This window comes from Suncus etruscus, chromosome 3 (assembly GCF_024139225.1).
Source record: "Suncus etruscus isolate mSunEtr1 chromosome 3, mSunEtr1.pri.cur, whole genome shotgun sequence".
NCBI lineage: Eukaryota > Metazoa > Chordata > Mammalia > Eulipotyphla > Soricidae > Suncus > Suncus etruscus.
Window position 1 is genome coordinate 93,983,149 of NC_064850.1, and position 21,766 is coordinate 94,004,914.

The 21,766-nt window shown below is 35.8% G+C and overlaps 1 non-coding gene across 1 annotated transcript; it reads right to left on the reverse strand.

Annotated features, from left to right (window-relative positions):
• Nucleotides 1-20,517: 20,517 nt before the first annotated feature.
• Nucleotides 20,518-20,651, reverse strand: LOC126005174 (small nucleolar RNA SNORA51). Its single transcript, XR_007494346.1, has one exon. It is a non-coding gene; the product is annotated as a small nucleolar RNA SNORA51 (small nucleolar RNA).
• Between the last annotated feature and the right edge of the window lie 1,115 nt (nucleotides 20,652-21,766).

Genomic DNA, 21,766 nt, shown 5'->3' on the forward strand with positions numbered 1-21,766 from the left:
TGAAACTATCTAAAGAAAAACGGATAAAGAAGAACAAAGAAGAAAGGCTGATGCTTAAGAATATCAGGAAAGATATGACATGAAAAAAAGATCAGAAGTTCCATATTGTACATTATGTACATATTGCCAACTCCTCAGTTCATTGATGTTTTTATGCTGTTAATTCACAAACATCAGTGGTGGGGACTGAAAGTAGTTCTTAAAATTTTAAATTTCTACTTTTATCTGCTTACTGCAATTAAAAACCAGTGGATAAGAGGGAAGAGTCCATGAAAGTGTAGGCCTCAAACCTGAAATTTAAAATATTGTAGAGCAGACCAGGAAAGCTTAAGGTTTACAGTCTAGATGAGTGTTATAGTGCACAGCTACTACATAGTACAGAGAAATCTCAACCAAAGAAATTAAAAGCTAAATTCAAACGAAAATGCAACAAATCGGGGCCGGCGAAGTGGTGCTAGAGGTAAGGTATCTTGCCTTGCTAGCCAAGGAAGGACTGCGGTTCAATTCCCCTGCGTCCCATATGGTCCCCGCAAGCCAGGGGCAATTTCTGAGTGCATAGCCAGGAGTAACCCCTGAGCATCAAATGGGTGCTGCCCGAAAAACAAAAACAAACAAACAAAAAAAAAACAAAAAAAAAAAAGAAAAGAAAATGCAACAAATCTAATGGTAAAGTTACCCTTTTCTTGTTCTTAAGATAACATGCTAATTGAATCCTTATTCAGAAAGTTTTGTTTAAATGTACAGATACAGGAGAGGACCTCAAGGGACCTATCCACAGGGCATTTATTGATCACCTGATGCCACCTGCCTACAAACTCCATTTTTAACAATGTTCTTTCTCTACAAAACACACCTCTTATGACCAGTAAGACAAGGAATTTGTCTAAGACAGAAGTCTGCTCTTGCCAACCTGCTGACATATTACTGAAATTATTTTATCCATTTCTCTTCCTGTCTCTCCATTGTCAGATCCTCAAAAATGTATGGTAATTGGACTTTTATGGTTACATACACATACATAAGTGAATATGTGAATAAAAATGTGATGAGTTTATTCAGAGGGCTGCAAGTGACTAATATCAATATATGGACTTCAAGATTAATACTCTATTTTTAAGTGATAGCCTTATTTCTGATGCTTTGCATGAACCATAATAATTGTCTGCTTATTTAACAAACATTCTATATTCATTTTCATGTATATATGCATATGTAGATTTACTATATGCCCCCAAATAAAATATTATATGGATTTTAAAGTAAGATACCTGCATGACTTTTTTTTAATTTTTTATTTTTAATTATGAGAACAAAAATGCAAAGAAAGAGGACAAGGTAAAGTTACAGTGGAAGGACAATCATCCATAACATAATTCTCAGAAGAAGTCCCCTTGCTGATATCTTAACTCTGAACTTTCAGCCAAAGAACATTAAAAACAGAATCCATGTACAATTACTTTGTCCTTCAAGCCTCCAGATTGTAATACATTATAATATTTCTTAACAGCACACAAGGCAATCTAAAGCCATAAAACTTATATAACTTCTTAAACATTAGAGCCATACTATTTTTTACATTTCCATGTACATGCATATTAGCTTAAGTTAACCTCATATTTTAAGTGGTTATTTTAAGGATTAAAGTCAAAGAAGCACAGTAAAAATGGTGTTAGAGTGGCAATTGTTGTTTGCATAGGCCCACCAAAATATGAGGGGCATGGAAAGGAATAACCTTGGCCTAAATACAAAGAGACCCTATCCATGAAGTTTCCTGGCATAAGACCAACTCTAGGCTCCAGGCAAGCTAGATCGTCCAATCCAAGACATTGTCTGTAGTGCCAATATACTTTTATTTTTCACACATTCTCTGTTGTTGGTATCATGTTTCTGTATTAAAGATCCTGGAATCTGCATATCCTACATTGAAGTCAGGATGTGGAGCATCCTCTTGTTTCACCTCACCATTAAAGGGCAATGCAAGGAGCCCTGTCCTGTAAGCAGGTCGTTGTGGTTGTTAAGTCTTCTCAGTGTTAAGGGAAGTCTCTTTTGAGCAGGTCGATGTCTGAGCAGTGGTAGGGTCTTACGTGGTAGAGGATTGCTTCCAGGTGATGTTATAGACCAGCCTGGATGTTTCGTGGATGGCTTTCCTGGTTCAGGGGAGAATGGAATATGCCCTTTCTTTTGAGGCCTGTGCCAGGTCATTATGTCAATGTTCAGGGTGTAAGGCCCTTTGCACTACAAGATTTGTGTATTCCAATCTCTATTAGATAGGATCTTATTTGTATGTATATTATTTTCCCATTTTAATGTGCCTATGCAAAAAAGGAGCAATGCCACGTGGCGTTATTGGCGCATATGGGGGCCATAAGAACAAGTCCAAGCATTAAACTGGGGGACTCTTTCACCAAAATTCTTTGTTGAACAGCTCATAAAGAGAAGATAAAAAGTGGTTAGAATCCTCACTGTATAAGAGAATATTTAATAAGACTTATAGCTGTCAGAGAAAAACCACAAAATATTCTAAAGAAATACATGTCCATTTTATGTCTTTTGAAACAGTTTGGGTTGTTACACATAATGCATGGCTTTGGTCTGTGATTAGGATTGTTCAGTAATGAAGTTGAAAAGAATAATGTGGGTTAGTGATGTTTGCAGGGGGGGTGAGAGAGTTAAGGAGTAAAAATGAGCTTTGTAGGAGTGTGGGAAAGGGCAGAATACAAAGTGGACATTCTGGATATGCAAAACATAACATAAGGCCTGGAGGCCAGGGGCAGAAGAGGGGAAGGCTGGGGGCCTATCAAGGTTCCCAGCCACCCAAATCAGGGAGAAGGCCTTCCACATGGGGTCTCCCCAAACCCCATGCCAGCCAGAGCTAGCCTCCAGCTCAAGAGAGGATCGATAGAGAGCTGAAAGCCAGGATCTGCCCGCCCTACACCCTTTACCCTTCCCACCCGAGAGCTGGGGGAAGGGCGGGCAAAGCTTGGGACCCCATACAGGAGGGACCCCGAACACCCACCTTGTCTGGCTGCCTGGGCTGCCACCCCAGAATGCCTGGAGGTCAGGAGCAGAAGAGAGGAAGGCTGAGTGCCTATCAAGGCTCCCAGCGCACCCAAGTCAGGGAGAACGCCTTGCACATGGGGTCTCCCCAAACCCCATGCTGGCCAGAGCTAGCCTCCAGCTCAAGAGAGGATCTATAGAGAGCTGAAAGCCAGGATCTGCCCGCCCTACACCCTGTGCCCTTCCCACCCTAGGGCTGGGGGAATGGTGGGGAAAGCTTGGGACCCCATCCAGGAGGGACCCCCCGACACCCACCTTGTCTGGCCGCCTGGGCTGCCACCCCAGAAGGCCTGGAGGCCGGGGGCAAAAGAGAGGAAGGCTGGGGGCCTTTCAAGGCTCCCAGCGCACCCAAGTCAGGGAGAAGGGCTTCCACATGGGGTCTCCCCAAACCCCATGTCAGCGAGAAATCACCTGCATGACTTTTTAAATTGAAAGTTTTATTTTATAAGGGTGTTAATGTAGGCAGATCATGCTAAGCCGATATAAAAAGTTCAAAAATTTTCAGCAATAAAAAATGTAAACCATAAAAAATTATTTTTAAGTCAATAGAACCAAGAAAATCTTGTGAGCATTCTGTAGGCAATATAGTTAGCGTTGCTCTTTTGAATCCCTAAGGATGCCCTTATTTGTGCTGCAGATACTGCAGAGTTGAAGGTGTGCTTTATATACAGAATCTGCCTGTCTATGAATATTCATAGGTTCACGATAGTTAAAACCCTCTAATGGTTTTCTCAGAACGGTTAAAATAGGAACAGTAAATTTTAAGCTAATCAGATATAATTACTTAGGAAAGGATATTGAATTCTCTGAAAATAAAAGTATAAAGCACTCAAGTCCAAAGCCTTCATGACAGAGTGAATCTATATTCAAACAGCTTCTCTGAGTTAGAAAGCTGCTTGAAACAAATTGGTTAAAAGCAAGAAGCACAATTCAAAAGCTAAGAAGCAATAGAGCCAAATTATTTATTAAGATAGGTCTCTAATTGGGTACTTTTTGAAACCAAGAAGCATTCCAAAGTTCAATACCCTTAACTACATAACGTATTTTAGTAAACTGATGTATCTGAAGGTTGTCATTTTCCTCATATCATGGTTTATGCTTTTACAAGTTAGGAAAAATAAAAATCACATAAAGAAAATTAATATATATTTAATTTCTCAACTCAAATTATTTAAATGTTAATACATAGACTTGTATTTATCTATCACATAATTAATTATGTCTATTCCTCTACATACCTCTTTATTTACCCATTTAACCTACCTCATTACATTTATATGTTTAGACAATTTGTGGGGGAGGGTTGGGTCACCTCTGGCAGTGCTCAGGGTTTACTACTGGCTCTGTGCTCAGAAATCCCTTCTGGCAGGCTCAGGGGACTATTTGGGATGCTGGGATTCAAATTACCATCTGTCCTATATCAGCTGCTTGCAAAGCGAACGCCCTACCACTGTGCTATCACTCCGGCCCCTGTATAGACAATATTTTTAAAGATATTTTTTTTCTTAAACCCTTTGCCCTTCGTGGGCAAGGGAAAGTTTTTTCTCCAATTCCAATGTTTCTTCTAAAAGAGTTTTAATCTTCTGATTTTTCTTTCAGATTGACAACCAAATAAACCATTGCTTGAAACCCTAAGTGCCAAGTTAGCATGAGATTTCAGTCCTTTACATAATAAGGGTCTACACCCACTTATCAATATGAAAAAGTTATAAAAGACTTTCACTATGTATCTTTTACTTATTTTGTTTTGTTTTGTTTTGTTTGGGGGCCAAACTCGGTGACGCTCAGGGATTACTCCTGGCTATACGCTCAGAAATCGCTCCTGCTTGGAGGACCATATGGGACCCTACCATATGGGACCCCGGAGGATAGAACCACTGTCCTTCCTAAGTTAGGGCATACAAAGCAAACACCCTACTGCTTACACCACCACTTTGTTTTCCTCCCACCCTCTTGTATCTTTTAAATATTTAAAAGATAAAATCTCTAGGGTAAAATTTAGGCAGAAAGATAAAAGCACAAGTAATGTGTTTGGGAGAAATAATAAAACTTAAAAAGAGATTGTCAAACATTGAAGGTGCATAAAGAACAAATACTTTTGAAAGATAAATCCTGAGCTCTTTGAAAAGGAGAAGCATTTGCATAAATCCAAAGCCTAACCCAGATAAGAGTGAACCCCTCAGAAAAGAAGAGCCACAAAAGAAGCTATGACTAGAATAGACCAGAAACAGAAGGGAGGAGATTGTGAGGTCATCAACAGTATAAGGCTTTCTTGTGACAACACCCAGATTAACCTTTATGTATACAAAACTCAAAAAAACAAAACCAATTGTAAGAGTCCTATAAAGTCTCCTCTAAAATGCCATTGGAGCTTGTTGTATAAGCAGATGTTCTTTTTTTTTTTTTTTTTTTTTTTGGTTTTTGGGCCACACCCAGCGATGCTCAGGGGTTACTCCTGGCTGTCTGCTCAGAAATAGCTCCTGGCAGGCACGGGGCACCATATGGGACACCGGGATTCGAACCAACCACCTTAGGTCCTGGATCAGCTGCTTGCAGGCAAACACCACTGTGCTATCTCTCCGGGCCCCAGATGTTCTTTCTTGAACATGTGTTTCACTGCTTGTCTCTATGTTACTTTATCTATTTCCACTCTGGAAAAGTCTGTGTTCTCTTATGAATGCACACTTCTATCTTTCCCCTCACATCTTTCTAAGTAAATTTCAATAAAAGTTATGGTTGGAGCCGGAGAGATAGCACAGGAGTAAGGCATTGTACGTGGCCAACCCTGGGCCGACCGGGTTCAATTCCTGGCATCCCATATGGTCCCCGGAGCTTTCCAGGAGTGATTTCTGAGCACAGAGTCAGGAGTAACCCCTCAGCATCTCCGGGTGTGGTCCCAAAACCAAAAAAATAAATAAACTACTTTGGGGGGGGGGGTCAGCCACACCTGGTGACTCTAGGGGTTTACTCATGGCTATGTCCTCAGAAATCGTCCCTGGCTTGGGGGGCCATATGGGACGCCAGTGAATAGAATCACGGTCCGTCCTAGGCTAGAGTGGGCGAGGCAGAGGCCTTATAGCCTGCGTCACAGCTCCAGCCCCATAAATAAGCTGCCTTTCAAAAATAAAAAATAAATTTAAACAATTTATTTTTCATATAGGTTCTAGATTATCAGAAAAATGGAAGGAATCTGCTCCTATATAGATATAGTTTCTTCCATTATCCATATACCATGCTGGAGACGTACATTAACTCAATGCAATCACCCAAAGTCCACAGTTTACAGAGCAATTCATTCTTGGTGTTATACATTCTAAAGACTGAACAGTAGATATTTGTCACTACAAAATATTACAAAAATTTGCATCTCCAAACTTTGGATAGTCACTGAACTCACTGTCCTCATAATTTTCATTTGCCCATAATATTATATCGTTAGAATTATACAGACTTTTGATTTGCCTCTTTAACTTAGTGTAATTAAATACATTAAGTTTCATTTAAGGTTTCTTCAAGATTATTTTCATGGCTTAGAATTCATTTCTTTTTACTGTACAGCAATATTTGATTGGCATAGTATATGTATTCACTTTCATAGAGAAATGTTGGTGGCTTAAAAATATTAGCAGTTTAGAAAAGAACTGCCAAAAGCCCTTTGAAAAGTTTTGTATCAACATCAATTTCAGTTCTTTGGTTAGTATAAAGTAATGTTATTATTGAGTCATATAGAAAAAGTATAAATTATATAGTAAGAGTAAAAGAAAATGAAACATTTTGCAAAGTAACTACAGTTTTGAATAAGAATTCCTCTTAATTTGTTTTGTTTATTTACTACATTATTCTAGCTTTAGCCATTCTTTTTTTTTGGGGGGGGGGTCACACCCGGCTCACTCAGGGGTCACTCCTGGCTGTCTGCTCAGAAATAGCTCCTGGCAGGCACGGGGGATCATATGGGACACCGGGATTCGAACCAACCACCTTTGGTCCATGCTTGCAAGGCAAACGCCGCTGTGCTATCTCTCCGGGCCCGCTTTAGCCATTCTTACTCATACTTATTAATTTGAATTTTCCTAGTGTTCTATCAATTAAAAAATGTGTCTATAATCTTTTTTTTCAATATATTAAGGTTCTCAGCACTAGCTTTGGACATTTTTTATTGCCTACTTTTTTTAGAGTTTTTTTGTTAATTTTGGACAACAGATCATTGTCAGACATGTCTTTTGCAAATTTTCCCCTAATATGTGATTTGTTACTTTATTAACTTGACTTTGCTTTTTCTGCAAAGTATTTTATCATAATTAAATCTAGTTCATCTATTATTTATTTCATGGTTTATGTCTTTTTTGTTAAATATAAAAAAACCATCAATCCAAACTCATCTAGCTTTAATTCTGTTTTATCTCTCAGGAGTTTCCTGCACCATTTGTTCAAAAAAGTGTCTTTGACCTGCTTTGTAGAAAGTTGTTTGATTAAATTCATGCAAATCTATTTCCGGGCTCTTTATTTTTGCCCAAAATTCTTCACACACTACTTTAATTAAATTAAATTTTAATTAATTTAATTAAATTTAAATTTAATTTCCTTATTTATATAGGTTAAATAATATAGCAATACATCGTAAATTGAGTTGTATAAACTTTTATTTCTTATTAAATCACCATGCATAAAGTGACAGTTATTCATAACTCAGTTTCAGTTGTACAATGTTACAACACCAGTCCTTGAGCAGAGTCCACTTTCTTCCACCACTGTCCCTAGTTTTTTTTCTGCCCCACTGAGCTAGCTGCCTCTATAGTAAACACTCATATTTTACCCTTTTTTATGCACTTTGGTTTAACCTAATGTACTGATAAACACATGTCTGTTCCACACTTAGTCCTGGTACAAACTGATAACTTCTTACTATCATTGTTTTAGTGGTCCTTTCTCTGACCTTCCCACCACACCACTGGCAAACTTGTTATTAAAGACCACTTATCCTGCTCTTCTCTTCCATTGCTTTTGGGATTTAGTTACTCTCCTACTGCTTTTCTTTATATCCTGCATATGAGTGAGATCATTCTGTGTCTGTTATTCTCACTCTACTTCATTTCACTCAGTATGATACTTTCAAGTTGAATTCTCATCAGCAAATTGTATGACTTCATGTTTTTAGTGGTTAAGTAGCATTCCAATGTGTATATGTATCATTTCAATATTAATAATATGCTTATTGTATCATTTTAAATGACTGCCTAATATTTATATTAGTGCATTAAATTATAGTGCATTGATGCACTATAATTTAATGGATACCCTATATTATTGGCATGTAGTTAATTATTTGTTATGATGGAAGTTTTGGTTTTATGTCCCATATGTGCTTTGATATTAATTATAAATTTTTTCTAAAAGTTTATTTCTTTGGGTGGACAGTGATTTGGTTCACACCCTAAGATACTCAGGGATTGATCCTAGCTCTGTGGTCAGGGTTCATTCCTGGCCCTTATTAGAACATATGTGATACCAGGATTAACCTTATTACACTGCATGCAAAGTAAGCACCTTACTCACTATTTCTGCTGTCATAAAAATTGTGGAATTGGAAGTAGAGAGAATGAACTCAAGGCCCACAACACAGAGGTTAAAAAATATTTTGCAGGCATGGTTTTGCTAATAGGAGGTTGTTCAAATTGCTGGGGGGGAAATTCATCTATATAAAACTTCCCAGAGACTTCTCCAATGGTGGAGAAGACACCAAGTGACCTAGGAAAGGTGCTATTCCAGCCTACAAAAGAAACCATGGTAAAGCAGCCTAAAATCTCACCATACTTTTTGGGTAAAGAATGTAATTCTGAGGTAATAATCAGTAGTCATTCCCTATATAATTCCTCTGATATGGACTTCAAAGTGGAAATACTTAGGATGTTCAACGAGCTCAAAGAAACAATAAAATAAACTGTCAAAAAAAGAGATAGAATTGCAAATGAGAAAAGTACAGAGAAAATTAAATTTCTAATTATACAAAATAAAAAAGTTACTGGAAAACCTCATCAGTAGAGTAACAGCAGCTGAAGATATCAAAAAAATGAAGATCAGAAGAAACTCCAGATAATAGAAGATAGAAAAAAACAGTAAGAATAAATGAATAGATTACAAGAGAACTTTGGGATAAATTAAAAATAAACCGCATCAAAATCATTGTGGCCTCAGAGATTTAGGAAGAAAAACTAATAAAGAAGAAACAGTCAAACACATTATTGATAAGAAGTTCTTAAACTGGAAAACACTTGCACCTACTTGCCCATAGAATAGCAGATAAAAGAAAACCAAAAATAAAAATACATCAAGGCTAGGCATAATGATGAACACTACAAATAGAGGTATAATACTGAAAGATCAAATAAGAAATTTACATACAAAGAGGCATCAATAAGATTTACGGCAGATTTGCCAAAGAAATCATTTGAGCCTTAAGACAATAATGGCCTAATTGAAAATTATCAATAATTCTTTAACTAGCAGATTCTCATTCAGATTTTAAGGGATAATACACAACTTCACAGATAAACAACAGTTCAGAAATTCAATGACTTGAAGCCACCATTACAAGAAGAACAAAAGGGTCTACTTAAATCATGATGTATCCTATAAACACACTAAACTACTACAGCAAACTCTAGGACAATAATCTCTCTCAATGTCAATGGAGTAAACAAATCAATTTAGAGACATAGAGTGTCAGGATAGATTAGAAATTGAATCCAACATTCTGCTTCCTGCAAGAAATATTCCTCAGAGCAAACACAAACCCAGAGACAGAGGTTAGAAGGCAATAGTTCAAGCAAACAATCCCCTCACAAACTTCAGAATGGCAATACTAGTATCAGACAATATAAACTTTAGACTCAAAAAGCATATGAGGTGGTGAAAGTAATTTCTTTTTTTTTTTGTATGTAATTCTGAGCAAAAAGGACAGTGCAGCACACCAGAACAAGTATCTGTGTTATTTCTTAATAATCAAGGGACCTGTACACCATGAAGAAGTCAAACTCCTAAACATATAGGTACTTAATGAGGAACCAGAAAAATACTTAAAAAAAAAAACTGCTAATAAACTTGAAGAAAGATGTTGATGTTGATTGCAACACAATAGCAGTAGGTAACTTCAACATTTCTCTATTACCTCTCAATATACCAACTAAATTTAGTAAGGAAATGATTGTTTTCAATGAATAAATGGAATAAAGTGGCATAGTAGAGATGTATAGGGCTCTTCATACTCCAATAGTCAAATAAAAATTCTTCTCTGCTGCACACAAGCCATTCTTCAGAATAGAATACATGCTGGAACTCAAAACATACCTCCACAAATTCAAGAGGATAGAAATCACACCAAATATCTTGTACCATGATGCACTGAAAATAGAACTTATGCACAAATAGAAAAGTAATGCAAATATCTGAAAATCAATTATATCTAATTAATGAGCAACCATTGGATCAAAGGGGAAATCAAAATATTCCAATAAATAAATGAGAAAGAGGATACAGGCTACCAGAACTTGTGAGACACAGCAAAAGTAGTGTTAAAAGGAAAGTTCAGAGTTATACAAGCATTCATCAGAAAAGCAAATAGGACCCACATGAAAAACTTGACTGCCCAAATTAAGAAACTGGAAAATGACCGGGGGCGGGGGGGGGGGGTTATTAGTGCAAGGCACTAGTAGAATTAAAAAAGAAAAAAAAATTCAACTCCATCAAAAATGGGGAGACAAGATGAGGAGAAACTTCCTCAGAGAAAAAATAGAGATGGCCAAAATGCATATAAAAATGCCCCACATCGGGGCCAGAGAGATAGCACAACAGTAGAGGGTTTGCCTTGCATGCAGAAGGATGGTGGTTTAAATCCCAGCATCCCATATGATCCCTGAGCCTGCCCTGCAGGGGGCGATTTCTGATCATAGAGCCAGGTGTAGCTAAAATGGTAAATGTAACAATAAATGTAAGTGTGCATCTATCCTTTTATATTTATGTTTTTGTGTTTTGGGGATAGATGTCAATAAATTGTATTGCTAGGTTGTTTATATGAGGTATATATTCCTATTTTTTTTAAGAGATCTCCATACTACTTTCCATAGAGGCTAAAACTAATGGTATTCCCACAATAAGTTTAGAAGGGTTCCTTACTCAGCACAACAATTGTGTTGTTTCCAGACTTTTTGATATGTACCATCTTCAATTTGTATGAGAATGATATCTCAATGTTGTTTTCATTTAAATTTCCCTAATCATGAGTGATGAGAACTTTTCCATGTGTTGTTGGCTAACCTTATGTCTTCTTTGAGAAACTGTCTATTTATCTCTTTACCCATTTGTAAAGGGGATTGTTAGATTTTTTTAACTTGAGTTTTATGAGTGCTTTATACATCTTGGATATCAGTCCTTTATTGGTTGTACAATGTGTAAATGTGTTTGCCCATTCATCAGGGTGATTATTTATAGCTGAGTTTCTCTTGTTATGCAGAAACTTTTCAATTTAAATTGTTTATTTAAATTTGTTTATTTTGTTGTTGTTTTCTCACTGTGGTCATCTCATTAAAGACTCTTTTGAGATCAATTTCATGGAGAGTTCTGCTAATGTTTTTTCAATGTATGCATAAAATTTTATAAAGGAAGTTATAAAGATGTATCCTGCCTAGCCACAGGAAATTTCTCAAGGTAAAAGTATAAAAATTAGACTTAAAGGGGTCTCAAACTCCCGGCCCGCGGGCCTCAAATGGCCCTCAGTACAACATTTTGTGGCCCTGCTCTAGAGCAATCTTTTTTTGTTTTGTTTTGTTTTGTTTTAGTTGTTTGGGTCACACCCCCCAGTGTTCAAGGCTTACTACTGACTTTGCACTCAAGGATCACCCCGACTTTGCCTCCTGCGGCCCCCAGGTAAATTGAGTTTGAGACCCCTTGATGGCCTTGCTTTAGAGTAATTAAGTACTGTTTTATAAAAATTTCTGTCATTTTTAGGCTTCTAATATAAAATATAGAAATATAAAAAATTACGGAAGACCCATTCCCCAGCACCGCTTGTGGGAGGCCCAAGTCCTTCTGATTGAGGCCCCCCACAAAAAGAAGAAATATAAAAAAGACCATAAAATTCTAGTAGAAAACATGAAACATATTTGACTGATTAAAATAAAAGAAATAAAGGAACTCCTAGGTGTCCTATAAAAATCATTCTCTTTTTATATAATAAAATACTAAAATAACAGGCCTACTTGGTTTATTGAAATCTCATGGGAAGTATCATCATGTAATAAGAATTATTTGATTTATTAGCATAATATGACTATTGATTGTAGATCATCTAAATTATGTGGAGCTTCCTATATTTTCTTATCAATTTTCCTATATTTTCTTATCAATTTTTTGTCATTTTAAAATATTATATGTATCATAAAATTAATTAAGCTTTCTTCTAAATTGGTATCAGGTCTCTAATTAGTAATTTAAAGTAGTTTCTAATTTCTAGAAGTTATTTACTTGAAATTTTTGTGTAAAAAATATTGTTCACCTAAAAAGACTTTGACAAATAATCTAGAATATATATTTATCATAAAACTTAGTGAGGATAATTGGAGTACTCATAGAAAAAATTTGACTTGTAAAAAATTGTAAATAGAAGATACTTTTCTGTGTAAATGTATTATTCAGAACCAGTATAACTTTAATGACTTATTATTTGAAATAAAAAGAATTTCTTTTTATCAGGTTTAATAAATGTGACCTTCAAACCTGATCATAACTTTAGCAATCTGGAAAATTATCTTTTTGAGTTTAGAAATATTAGTTTTTATTATGAATATGTTTATTTATGTATGTGTATATTTAAGCTTATTTCCTATGGTAAAGTGATTATAATTTTATTTTCTCTATAATAAACTATTAGAAAAGTGGTTGTTAATTGAGATTAACTGGAAAATCATATTTAATATTAAATATATTTTGTGAACTAAAATTTGATTTATATGTTCAACAAAGGAAAATAGAGTAATATTCTATACACAAGGCTCTATGATACAAAGAAGGCAATGAGGGTAACCCATTGCATGCCCAGAATCCCTGAAACATTTGAGGAATCTGACATATCTTGATTAATCTTTTACCTCAGATATTAAAAGTGGCACAGGTGACTAATGAATCCAAATCAAATTACTGAACATCCTTAGACATTAAATTCTGCTTATCTTGTTCTTAATTGTGATGTGTCACTTGTTATAAAACATTGTAATTATAAATCACACTATCATAAAAATGTTAATAACCTTTACAATAGTCATTTTACCCTTGGCAATAGACCAAATAGGAATAATTCTGCAAAGAAAGAAGCCACAACATCAAAAAAAGTTTTTTAGTGTGGTATTCAAAAAAAAAAATCTTTATCAGACTTCTGGGTTAAGAATCTTGGACAGAGAGATAGTATCCTGGGCAAGGTACTTGCTTTTCAAGTACCTGGCATGGTCTCTTGAACTCTGTCAGGAATAATTGCTGAGCACAGAACCAGAAATAAACCTGAGCACTTCCAGGTGTGACCTGAAAAACTAAACAAAACCCAAAATGACAATTCTTATCACTGGGCTGGAAAATTAGTAGTAACTGCTTATACACAAATGTACACAGTCAGGTAAGATGCCCTCTCCAGGACTCACATGATCCTCTGTGCATGGCCATGAGACACCTCAAAAGAAGAAATATGATAGTTACCAAGAATTTTTGAATTTTGGCCATTCTTGAGTGTGGCCATTGTTGAGTATGTACAAAACAATACAAAAGAGAATAATTTACAGCTTTATTTTTTTTATATTGCTAAAGACTGCTTTCAACATTTTTATATTATTTGTATAAGTATTTTACATTGTTTTAACATAACTGAAGTAAAATGCAACGTCAAAATATTATGCAACATTTTTTATTCACTTAAAAACTTTTTTAAATGACTACTTTTTTTTGGATATGTGATTTTTCTTCAACTTTTTTTAATTTTTATTTTGATCACAATGGCTTACATATCTTTCACAGTAGTATTTAAGGTACATAGTAGCATTGAATCAGGGAAATACCCATCACCGAATTTGTCCTCCCCCATCCTATTTCCCTTTCTGCAACCCATATACCCCACCATCACCCTCCCACCCCGGGCTGCTAGAGTAGGTCGTCCCCTCTTTGTCTAGCTTACTATTAGTAATCATATATCTGCTTGGTCCTGTTACCCTCCTTTGTTTCCCCCTCTATTTAAGTGGCAGAGCTAGATAAATCAACTTATGTGGTTTTGTTTGAAGGAAAGAAAAGCAATAGATTGGGGTACAAAATAAGAAAAAAATAAAAAATAAGAATAAAGAAGTCAAATATGCTGAAAATGGGCGGAGTGCTTCTAGAGGCTTTCAACCTCAGTTTGAGAGAGGATGTGAAAAAGGTAATTGAAACACCACAACAATACAGAAAGAAATATCACATTAAATATCCAGCGAGCACTACAGCAATAATGAAAAGCACCACACAATAGTCTCAGTTCTGAAATCAAATCGTGCTGGAGTGCAAAAAGAAAGAGAAAGATAATATAAAATAAAGTAAAATAAAATAATATTGGAGACATCAACTTCAATCTCTACACCAAAATAAAGACGTCAAAAAAAAACAATTGATAAATAAATATGTGGAAAAATGATTGTTTTGTGCTTTTTTTTTCCTTTTCTTTCCCCCCCTGCATAGGCACAGTAACTACTGGGGATATTATAGAGGGAATTCCCTTTGCCTAGGAGATACAGGGTTTCTCCATCCCTGAAGTATACTGTCACGGGATTAACTATAGACTCCTTGCATGATCATTTACTCTCCTCTCAGTGCTTTCGTGGTGTATGGAAGACTTCTGCTTCGTCTTGGATGGTAAAATCAGACCTCTGTATCTAGAGATCTCAGTGACTGTGCAACTCAAGGAATGGAGCTTATGGTAAAGTCTTTCTTTGTGGTTCTAGCAGTTCTGCTTCCTCAGTGTCGTGTTAATCCATTTTCTGTAGCTGGTGGTCTTGGTCATTATGTTGCTCCTAGGATGGAGCCTTGGATAAAGTCTTTCCTTATGTTTCCAGAAGACCCGTTCAGTTGCGGTTGTCTCAGTCAGACCCCTGGAATTTGAGATCTTGTTTGTTGAAGAAATCGTAGACCAAAAGCTAGGCAAGAGCTTTTTGTTGCTGTTGTTGTTGGTCCCTGGATGCTTACTGTCCAGTCCTGGCTGTAACAACCAGTAAATGACTACTTACTTTATTTGCAGTTATTTAATCACATATTTTATATGTGTGAATTTCTTTGCCACAAAGCAAGGATAGGATTTGAATGTTTAGATTTTATGATTGGATTTGAAAATGCATAGATAACAGTCAGAGTCATTTTCTGAAGTGGTTATTCCAAAAATATGCTACTTTCATTAATATAGTTCTGAATTTGTCCTGTGTATTATGTTAGACACTGTGCCAAATTTTGGATTAAAGAGATTTAGAACGTATTAATTATAGTTAAGGAGCCAGAGAGCTAACATGAAGGTAGGGCGTTTGCCTTCAATGTAGGATGGTGGTTCGAATCCTGGCATCCCATATGGTCCCCAGAGCCTGCCAGGAGCGATTTCTGATCATAGAGCCAGGAGTAATCCCTGAGTGCTGCTGGGTGTGACCCCCCCCCCAAAATAATAATAATAATTATGGTTAAGCACTGGTACAAATAGTAAATTAATGTGCCAAAATGTTAATGCCCTACTAAGAAGGCAGATATATATGATGTTCAATGTAGCAGAGATAGAGGAGTCACTGGACTGAGTCCTGTCCCATGAGAATTCAAAGATGAAAAGTAAGTGAGGGAACAGTATTCCAAATAGAGAACAGAGTCATTTTGTTTGTAAATATCCTTCATCAAAGATGTGACAGTTACAAAAATACAATTTAGTTTCTAGTAGCTAGAAACTAAAAGAGAGTGGGGCGGGGATCACAGAGCTAGGAAACAGTACTCCACTTACTCAAGAGGCTTGGTTTTTTGTTAGCAATATAAACAAACAAGACAGACGCCACAATCAAATATCTTGCAGTGTGCGAGACACCCCTCCTACTTAAATTAAAAAGTAGTCAGGCTAACAAACTTGTGAAATGGAGTACAAATTTGGGCATAAAATATGTTAGATTCAAGATGCCTTCTGAACTTCATGTGTAATACTGAGCCTCTGTCAGAGAGATTTGCAGGGGAATAGCCCTAAGAAACCCCTCTCATACAGAATTCATTGCTGTTTTCTAGACTCCTGAACCATTGCTGTTTTCCAGGCTCCTAAACCACCATCCTGAGTAGCTTATATCTCTTTCTACCTTGTCCTGATCTTTGGATTGTATATATAATATTGTATGTTATAACATTATAATGTGGATTTCCCCTCCTCAATATAATTCTTTTATAATTACATAGCATTGACTTGAGATATAAAATGAAATATGTAATTGTAAGGGTGACAGGTGGTACTGGGTACACAAGATGGAGTTTTTGTGTTGTTTTTTGTTTTGTTTTATTTTGTTTGCAAAGCATCATCATTTCCTAGGTTGCTTTCTTATAAGGCAAGAGCTTTAGCCATTGAGCTATCTCCAGGCATCAATTGCTTTCTTAAAGGCTGAGTGTATGCAAGCATTTGGGGCCTCAATTTTTTCCCCTTAGACTAAGCAGTCTGTTCCTTCCTAGACTAAAACAAATTACCCTTGTTGGCAGATGGCTAAGACTACTGCAGTTAATGCTGTCTTGAGTGCCTGCATTTCCAATGAGTTCATCCTGATTTATTTTATTCTTGGTAATTAAACTTGCCTTTCTTTGTGGCAATGACTTGAAAATGCCAGGTACTCTGGGCCTTTTTGAAGATGTTGTCTTCAAAATATCAGTGTCAAGTTACTCAGGGACAACTCCAGATGCAACTGATTCTCTGCTGTGGTTATTTCAAATTTTCATTTGAAAATCCTGCTAAAAAAAAGTCCCTCAGTGACAATAAAAAGGCTTAAGGTAGTACCAAAACATCTATGAGGAATCAATGACAAATATATAATATACATGCATATAAGCATATATAAATATATCATATAAATTATAATAGATTATTAACAGAAATTAAAAACAGAGAAGCAAGCCTATGTCAAGTTATGGAGAAAAAAACATTTGGGAACTTTGAGTACCCTAAAGGAAACACAGTATGACTTCAAAATAGAATAACAAATTCTTAAATTTAAAAAAGTGCAGAGTTAATACAAGGACTCCCACAAGGAAGACATTTAAATGAGAATTCTCCACCCCCCACCTTTAATATTTATTTTCTTAAAAAGAAAAAAAATGGTGTGAATAGATACTGCAGACTTACTGAAAGAATGCAGTTCAATTTACCTTTGTAGAATGTTACTGAGACAAATAATCCTTTAAACTCAAAAAAGTTATCTCAATGTGATACTGTGATATATATAGTGATATATATATATGTATATGTGTAGTCTCTGTCCCATTACTGACATAAAGCTCCTAAAACTAAAACCCAGAATGTTTTTAGCACCTTAAATGTGACAGTTGTTATGCTAATGAAGCTGTTATTGGAAATCATCAAGGATTGGGGACTGGTTGCCATAGAAACCACTGTTGTAAATAGGGGATTGAATTTTAGAACCTGCCCCACTAATACATCAAGAAAGGGGGGGGGAATTAATCAAATGCACTGGACAATGGATTTAATCTACTGTGACTATAATAAAAACAAACACCTATAAAAACTCAAAAGGAAGTGACAGAGGATTTATCAGTGGGTGAACACATCTGTATTCTGACATTCTGACATGGTGATGAAACAAAATTTCAGAACAGAAGTTTCTGAGTTCAGAACCATCTCAGTTCTTGACCTATATATTTTTTTTATTTGGTAATCTAGATAATAAACTGATTTCTGTGTTCTCTGGCCCTTTCTTACAAATGAATCCATACCCCAAAGAGGACATTGGGAACCACTGATCCATTGCCAATGAGAACCACTACTACCAACTTGTAATTGGCAACTACAGTACAAACTCATGGCTATGAATCCTAAAACTGAGGAAACTGACCCTATCTCAGGTGTCAAAACTGAGTTAAGTTTAATAAGAAGTCAGGCAATGTCATCAGAGAATCAAATTACTTGGCAAATTAAAGAGAATAAAAAACACTTTAAATTTGGTGTCAGAATTTTACCAAAATATATATTTATTTTTACCAAATATTATATTTTACCAAATATTATATTTACCAAAATATATTTTTACCAAAATATATAATTATAGCAAGACTATTGGTAGGTAGACAAGATAGAATAAGATACTTTTGATGTGACTGACTATTATAGCTCATTAGGAATTGGAAGAGATTGTAAGTAAACATGACTGGAGACAAGAATCACATAATACAACTAATGTCTTGCTTACTGGACTGGCACTAACATTATTAATACCTCATCTCATTTATTATTCACCAGGGTCCTATGATGTAGAAACTTCATTACTCTTGTTTTTATAGAAGGAATTCAAGTTGCAGAAATTATGATGGATTTACCAGTCTTTGTTTGGCAATGGTACAAAGGCCAAGTAACCTGAGATGTCTTGATAGTGATTAATAGACTGTTATTTTAAACACATGATAGTCATTAAGCAAAAATAAAATTGCCTCTGTTGCATTATATTTTAGTTGCAAGCAGCAAGAATTATTTAGCAGCCATAGTTACAAAGCTATAAACAAAGGTTTGAGAAATAGGACAAAAACCCCACAATTCTCTAATTTTTCATGAGTCAGCTTCTACAAAATAGGACAGAAATTTCTTTAGCTACTTACCAATATCCAGTTTCTATTGATAAGAGCCTAAACTCTATTTTATTCTATTCTTGGAACCAGTTTAAGACTAAATCAGTTACATAAATTTCAGTGTGAAAAATATCATATTTTAAAACTTCTCATATTCACTTTTATCAGAATTTTCTGCTGATTAGTGAGTTTAAGCATTGAATGTATTCCCTAAAGGCTTTTAGGTGGAAAAATCATGGTTTTACTTAGGGAATATTCTCAACTCTGCACTCAAAGATTATTTCTACTTGGGGAACCATAGCTCTGGGATAGAACCCAACCCTCCAACAATCAAATAATATGTAGTGGTCTTTTATGCTGTGTTGCCAATTCCTCCTCAAAATTTTTATGATAAAGTCTAATGTGATATTTAGTTTTTGTTTCTTTGGCCACACCTGGCTTACTCCTGGCTCTGAGGAATTACTGCTGATTATACTCAGGGGGTATATAGGATGCCAGGGATCAAAATTGGGAATTCCAATGCAAAGTAAACATCCTAACCGGTGTCCTATCTTTCTGGCCCTCTAAAGTGATATTTAGAGAAAGATTCGAAAGGTCATTAGTGTTAAATGAGGTTATGGGGATTCTGATGACAGAATTAGTGCCCTCCATAGAAAGAAACTCTAGAGATCTTGATTTTTCTTTCTCCATACCTGTATTCCAAAGAGTTTATGTGATTGTTAGATATTAAGGAGATTTCAGAATAAAAATAACTGCCATAACTTGATGTTGGATTCTCAGTTTCCAAGACAATGAATTTCTGTTAAGACAACAAGTTAAAAAGGGTTGTAGCATGACAGCCCTAATACAAATATCTTAAATATACAGAATACTTCTTAGTTTTACATTTTATGTAACTAGAATTATATTTAAATGTTTATCTTCATTACCTTGACTTAATAAGAAATTTATCCACAGTTAATAAAAGAGGGTTAACCTTTTTTCCCTCTTTTCCATCTTTTTTCTTTTCCTATTCTCCTTCATTCCTTGTCTTTCATTCTTCCTTTTTTCTTTCTTTTCCTCTTTGTCTGTTTTTCTCTTTCTCTCTTTTTTTTGAACTATATCCCATGGTTTTTCAGAGATTTCTCCTGGTTCTGTTTTTAGGATCACTCTTGGCAATGTATGGGGACCATATGTGTTGTCTGGTATAGAAATCTGATTAGCCAAATGCAAGGTAAACACTTTACCACCTGTTCTTTCTCTTCAGCCATTTAAGTCTTTTCTTTTTCTAATTTGCTTAGAAGCTCTTCTTTTGTTTTCCTTTATTTGGGAGTGGGGGGCACATTAAATTGCTCAGGGCTTTTGACTGGCTCTGGCATCATTTTACTGGTGGTCAGGGACCATATATATTAGTTCTGGGTATTGAGCATAGTCTGAATATATACGTAAGTCAAAAGCCTGCCCTCTGTATTATCCCTCTGGTCTACGTGATCTTTTATTATTTTTTTTTATCATGAACACTGTTGCATTTTCTCAAATACTTTTCTGTTTTCTCTACTACCAGAGCCAACACCATTGTTCTGTTCATATAGGAAATTATAACATTGGTTGGTTTTTGAAAAAAATTTTTGTCCCCCCCATTCACAATATAGACCAGGCAAAGGGCCTGGTTTGAGGTGCATATGGGGAGCATTTACTGTACCTCCTTTTTCTATACAGTCAGTGTAAAGAACACAGCGTGTGATAAGCATTGGGAGGCCTTATCTTTTCTTTTTTTTTCTTTTTTTTTATATCCATAAAATAAAAAACCCTTCACCAATGCAACATTCCCATCACCAATATCCCAGTGTCCTTCCTCCCCACCCCACACTGCACTGTATTCTAGACAGGCTTTCTACTTCCCTCATTCAGTCAAATTTTGTTATGACAGTACTCTGTAATTATTTCTGTGACTGCACTCAACAATCCCTGTGGTGAGCTCATGTCGGGAGCTGGACTCTCCAGTCCTCCTCTATTTTGTCTCTGAGAATCATTACACAAATGTTTTACATTTTTCTCAAAACCCATAGATGAGTGAGACCATTCTGTGTTTATCTCTCTCCCTCTGACTTATTTCACTCAGCATAATAGATTCCATATACATCCATGTATAGGAAAATTCCATCTCTTCTGATGGCTGCATAATATTCCACTGTATATATATATATATATATATATATATATATATATATATGTACCATATTTTCTTTAGCCATTCATCTATTGAGGGGCATCTAGACTGTTTCCAGAATCTGGCTATTGTAAACAGTGCTGCAATGAATTTATTTCAAATTTATTGAACAATAACTTCCAAAATGTCTGGTTTTATCAAGATGCATTATCTTCAATATAAAATTTGCTGCTGAATTTGCTAACTAAAATTTGTTTAAAAGTTTTATAAAGGCTAGTTTGATATAGCAACGGTTAATGCACTAGCAATGTATGTGGCTATTCCGTGTTCCATCCATGGCTTTCCAGATGGCCCCTTTAGCACATTGGTTGTGACTCCTGAGTTCAAAGCCAGGAGTAAGATCTCAGGCACACCTACCTATGTGAAAATGCCTTTTCTGAGTCAAAGAAGATCCAACAATCTTTCTGCCTCAGATTCTTGTGACTTTGTGGCTCCGTGGTACAGTGGTGCTCAGTGAAGTATCTGTAAGACCCCTTCCCTTGTCCTGGTGTTTCTTTATGCCTCGGAATACAATGATCTAGGGTTAAGTGGCTTTTCTGAGTCAAAGAAAAACCCACTGCTGATCTGTCTACTTGCCTCAGTTTCTTGTGATTTTATTTTTCTATTGGTAATTTGTGTTTCCTGTTTCTTCATGTTTTATCACTT